This window comes from Vulpes lagopus, chromosome 12 (assembly GCF_018345385.1).
Source record: "Vulpes lagopus strain Blue_001 chromosome 12, ASM1834538v1, whole genome shotgun sequence".
NCBI lineage: Eukaryota > Metazoa > Chordata > Mammalia > Carnivora > Canidae > Vulpes > Vulpes lagopus.
The window spans coordinates 66,172,233-66,178,232 of NC_054835.1; the positions used below are offsets into that span (position 1 = coordinate 66,172,233).

At 46.6% G+C, this 6,000-nt stretch overlaps 1 protein-coding gene across 1 annotated transcript in view; it reads right to left on the bottom strand.

The window, feature by feature from the left end:
• TEC (tec protein tyrosine kinase) overlaps positions 1 to 5,792 on the bottom strand; it is a 132,375-nt gene extending 126,583 nt beyond the window's left edge. Inside the window, exon 1 of the mRNA XM_041726963.1 lies at positions 5,713 to 5,792. The gene's annotated coding sequence lies outside the window, so the exon portion shown is untranslated. The remainder of the gene's footprint in view (positions 1 to 5,712) is intronic.
• Positions 5,793 to 6,000: the final 208 nt, after the last annotated feature.

Below are 6,000 nucleotides of genomic sequence, written 5' to 3' on the forward strand. Positions count from 1 at the left end.
TCAGATTAAGGTATGAGACCTACTGACGACAAGTTTCACCAAAAGGTAAGACAGTCAGAGGTCAAGGTGACAGAAGGAGTCCTCTCAGACTCGGTGGACTGAAGAAATAGGAACAGGGAAGGGCTCGATGGCCAGAGAGCTATAGATGGTCCACACGAGGTCTAGAGGCTTGCCTCCCATGACGACTGGAATTTGCTGGAAGGGGATGCTTAAAGTGATAGAAGAAGAAATCTGAGGTCCAACCTGGTCAAGAACATGCTTACTGCTGGTAAAGGCAGGCAAAGAGCAGCACAGCGCTGAGCCACACACATCTCCCAGCCAAGGCTGGTTAAGGCCCCAATGGCAGATTGAACAAAACCTTTCTCTCCCTCCTGAAAGCCCAATAAAATGACAACAAAGGAATCTTTTTTTCCCCCCTCTAATGTCTAAACCCACAAGGATGGAGGGAATGGAAGAAGAGAAAATAGTAAAACATCTTGGTGGGGAGATAGCCTCCCTGCCTATCCTTGCAAAAACACCTGGAGTTTCTTTCCCCACCTGCTCTCCCAGAGAGGGTCCTGGAACCGGGTACATCAGGCACAGCTCAGGGGCTCGACTGGAAACACCATGGAGGGGTTGCCTGAACATGTGGATGCTGAGACTTCCAGCCTTCTTCTCCACCTAGTTCCCAGATCACTGGCAGCCAGGCTCCCTTGCCACCACCCAGGAAAAAGAGTGGAAGAGCATTTTCTGAGGACTCTCAGAGTTTCTCCAAATAAAAGTCCCAGCCATATCACCAGACAGTGACGTTCCCAGCCAACAAGCCCATATACACATCTTCAGCTTTTAAACCCCCACTGAAATGTGAGCAGACCCCACAGGGTGTTAGAAATATGAAGCAAACCTCTAACATGAAAGTTAGAGACGTAAACAAATAAACAGACAAGAGCAACTTGCGGAAAATGAGTCTGCGAAGGAAGAAAAAAAACTTTCAAAAAAATGAGACTCCTCAGAGAGATAAGACAGTTAAGATACTGAAACCATAAAACAAAAGCAAGAAATAGATATTGATGGGGCCAAGGGCAGGCCACCTCAAAATGCGTCACTTTGACATGCTGATTTTTTTTTAATATTTTATTTATTTATTCAGAGAGACACAGAGAGAGAGGCAGAGACACAGGCAGAGGGAGAAGCAGGCTCCATGCAGGGAGCCCGATGTGGGACTCGATCCCAGGACTTCCAGGATCACGCCCTGGGCCAAAGGCAGACATTCAACCACTGAGCCACCGAGGTGCCCAGCATGTTGATTATTTCAAACAAAAGTTACCTAAGAGACAGCCAATGCAAGAAGAACACTCAGACCCTCCTCTGTCTCCTGAAAGCAGGAAATAAATCTCCCATGTGAAAAGTGCCCTCCCTGTACCAGGAGGTAAAAAGACATCCTTATCGCCAGAGATGGGAAATTTAGGGCTGAGAAGGTTGTATAAAGAACCCTTGTTACTTTTTACTCTTTTACTATCACAGCCCAAATTGTGTTTAGAATTCTTTACTAATTGAAGCTCCCAAATTTTTCTTTGTCCTGTTAATTCCCCAAGATTTCTTGTTTCTTTCTCCAATCTATATAAAAACTGTCTGCTTTAGTTATTTCCTTCGGTCTCAATTCCATAATTGGGCCTCTGTGCCCTTAGAATAAAACTAGGTTTTTCCCCTGTTAATCTGTCTCACTTAAATTTAATTCTTAGTCCAGCTAGAAGATCTTGAGGGTAGAAGAGAATTATTCCTTTCCTTTAGCACACCACACACAAACACACACACCCACACACTCAAAAAACAAAAAGAGCTTTTAATTTAAAATATTGAAAATGTGATTATACTTATTAAAAACTCAGTGGGAGGACTGGATAATAAAATTAAGACAATCTTCCCAAAAGCAGAACCAAGATATAGAGAGAGGAAAGAAAATATAAGAAAATTAGAATATAAGAAATATTACATAAGAAATACAAGAAAATATAAGAAAATATCTAATACATGAACAAGAAGAGTTTCTGAAAGAAACATCATAGAAAGTGGAAAGGAGGAAATCATCAATGAGTAATTTCAAGAAAATTTCCCAAACTGAAGGATATAGGTTTCAGGATCCAAAGAGCCCAGAGCAGTAAAAGAAAGTAGATCCATACCAAGGTACAGCATCATGAAATTTCAGAATTATGGAGACCAAGAGAAAATTCTATAAACTTCCATAAAAGACTCAGAAGCCTTGTAAACTGTACACAAAACACAGGCAAAATTTGAGGAATCAGAACAGTTCTGAGTTTCTCAACAGCAACACAACCTGAAGGCAAGGAAGCAATGCCTCCCAGATTTCCATTCTAAAATTCTAAACTGTACATTGTCTGGTTGAAAGCAGCTATTTCCAGGCATATGCTGTCTCAAAAAAATTCATATCCCATGCATCTTTTCCAAAAAGCTCCCTGAAGTTGTGCTCCACCAAAACAAGGGAATCCATAGCAAGATAGAGGAAGACATGTGCTTAACAAGAGATCCAACACAGGAGAGAAATGATGGGGATCTTCAAGATGATGATGGACATCTTCAGGGTGACCGCTGGGCCCCACGTGTAGAGGGCAACTGTTCCAGATTAGGGCAAGCCAGGAGACTCACCGACAACCTTTCCAGGACAATAAAATTGATGATACCTGATGCATGCGAAGCAAGTTTCAGAAATCTGGCCAAGAGTTTTGGGCCAAATTAATAAGGACATACGAAACTAAATAAATGAACAAACAAAGCAATTATTAACTCCAAAGAAAACAAAAAGTTGTGCTTGGCTTAGCTATGAATATTGATCTAACCAAAATTACTGTTTAACTACTGTAAGGATGGGAAAATAAGGAAGCTGTGGTCAAGATGGGGGCGAGAGGAATAAAGGCAGCCACGTCATCATCTTCCACGGTGGGAAGTCAACAGATAATACTTCAAACTGCAAACTCAAGAAGTAAGAACTGCAAGCAACAGATACCAAAATAACCAGCTCAAAGAATTACAAGTGGTTGTTTCCAGAGAGAGAGCAATGTAATTTAGATTAAAAGTTTATAATTTTTTTAAAAAAACTATATTGACTTCTGTGCCCAGGCAGTTTTACATTTATTTGCTTTCACTTTGTCTCCCTAATAGCAATTTGGCAAAATTCCATCCTTGTTTTTCCCAACAAAAGAAAATGTAATTCTCTACATCTAGCCCACAGTAGCTATTGTCATCTGAGCTCTGAGCAGTCAAATGTGGTGGGAAAGGCAATAGTTCTAACCCAACCCAAGGAAGGACTGGTTGAGCTAGGGCAGAAACACAAAGACAAGTCCAGGTCAAGACAACTAAACCCCTCTCTTCTGGGGTTCTTTTCAACAAAGCTATTCTCATGGCATAATCACGTGGTACAGGATAATCTTACAATTGCCAACCACCATGAGCCAATTTCACTCCTATCTAATGGATTCAAATGTCCCCCTTTATGACACTAATCCAACCAAGGCAGCTGGCCCCTAAACCAACTGATCTGAGTTCAACTTCACTCCTCTTTACCTCTGTAGTCTGAATAACAAGAGACAATAAGGGGCACTTTCCTCAACAGACATTTACTAAAGCATCCACGGGGGACCCAGCACCAGGCTGGATCAACATCCCTGTGTCAACTATGCAGATCTCATCTCTCTGTCCTAAAAAATAAGTTGCTTCTCCCTAAGGGTGGGAATCCAGGGAAGGGTGGAGCTGAGGTGGAAGCCACAAAACTGGAAGAGCTGGGGCAGGGAGAGGAGGTATCAGCTGGCCAACCTGGAGTAACCTGTAAGCAGAGGTGTGCTTGGAGGCCCAGGATTCAGGCTCCTACTACTTTGGATATGCAGAGGAAGGCAGGGAGTCCCACAATTCTTCCCCAAGCATAAAAGTAGACACAACCCTTCCAACCACCCTATCAACGGTCAACTTTCCAGAGTGAAGGTTACCATTCTCTGAGCTTTACCATGCTTTGATAAAATATAGCCCCTGCCCTGAGTATCTAGCTGCTAAGAAAACACGCTGACTTAGTACAGAATAATTAAACAGGTTGAAAGTGCTAGAGCATACATTTATATTCCATATTCTTTTCTATTTGGGAAGATGTGAAATTTTTAGTTCAAGGACCAATGTGAAGCTAAGGTTTTGCCAACTACAGCAGGGCACTGATGTGCATGAGTCTACAACACCTGCCCTGTACAGTTCCAAAAACCAAAACATATACACACCCTTGTGGGAAGAATCAAACTCAAAAAAAAAACAAAAAAAAAAAACAAACAAACAAACAAAAAAGAATCAAACTCATTAGCATAAATACACTGCAGTCAGCATCATGAATTGGCAGGATGAGTAATATATTGATCAGATTAATTGGAGTACAGGGAAAGTATAGGTCTTTCCTAAACACTGAAAACGTAACAGAACTAAAAAATGCTTTCAGGTATGCCTGGGTGGCTCAGTGGTTGAGCATCTGCCTTAGGCTCAGGTCATGACCCCGGGCCCTGGGATCAAGTCCCAATTCAGGCTCCTCAGGAGAAGCCTGCTTCTCCCTCTGCCTGTGTCTCTGCCTCTCTGTCTCTCACGAATAAATACATAAAATCTTAAAAAAATAAATACTTTCCAATACACAATAGGAAAATTTCAACATACTTTCTTTTTCTCCGTGTAAGTCATGATATTCCATACCACATGTGACTCCTGCTGGCTGAGCTACCAATGTCACAAACCGATCTGTTTAAACCTAAACTTAATTGAGAAAACCACTGGTTTGTTAAGGTTGTTTTTTCCTCCTCAGTCCTTTAGGGCAGAACCATCTCAAAGAGAGTAAATTCTCAGAATTTCCTAAAAGGAAAATGGGCACTCATTGGAAAAATACAGGGTATACGCTTAACGATTTTGGATAACCTTCAAACCCACTTAGCCACCAGCCCATCCTGTTGTTCCCAACCCTTCTAATCAAATATTCCAGTTTCCAAAGAATGGCAATAGACGAGGCTGTTTCCGAACCTGGTACAGAGAAATGTGTTATTATTCTTTCTTGGGGCGGGGTGGGGGGGTGGTGGTGGGAATCAGATCAAAAAGCAAATTTAGGATCCAAAGAAAAGTGCACACTCCGGTCAAGGTCCTAGTGTTTCCAATGCATACATTCACCGACTCCTATTTTCAAGATTCAAACTATTTCCCAGATTAAAAAAAAAAAAACAACAACAACCACCTGTGAGGTTGGTGGGGTGAGGCCCTCGGGCACGTACGACTGTGGAATGTCTCTGCGGACTGTGCCAACTTTCAGCGGAGCCTGCGCGGCCGCCCAACCGCAGGGGGGGACCCCACCTGGCCGCGCCGCCGGGAGGTGACCCCGGCGCCAGGTGGCCTCGGTCCCGGACCCGAAGGAAAAGGCGGCGGGTGCTCCCCGGGAGAGGCCAGCGCCTGAGCCCACAGGCGGGCGGCGGGGAGGCGGCGGCCGCGGGAGCGCGCACCTGTCCCTTCCTCCCGGACCCGAGGGCCCGGGTCCCTCACCTGGCGTGGCGCCCCCGTGCGCGCCGCGCTGGGGAGAAAACCTTCCTCCTCCCGGGAGGGTCGGCTCCGGGCTCGTGGGAGCCGCCTCTCGCCTCGCATCCGTCCTGCCCGGCCCTGCCCGCATCCCCCCAGTCCCCGGCCGCCCCTGCGGACCCGCCGCATCCTTACCTGGCGGGAGCGCGCGGGCTGCGCCGAGCCGCGGACACTGCGAAGTCCCGCGGGCCCCGACGCGTCCGCAGCCTGGAGCCCGCAGGCCCCGCCCTCGCCCCTCAGGCCCCGCCCCCGCCCCGCCCCGCAGGCCCCGCTCCGCCCCCGGCACGCAGGACCCGCCACGCCCCCGCCACGCCCCCGCCCCGGAGGCCCCACTCCGAGCCCGCCCCTCCCGGCAGGCCCCGCCCCTCCCCGCAGGCCCCGCCCCGCAGGCGCCGCTCCGAGTCCTTCCCGCCCCCGCAGGCC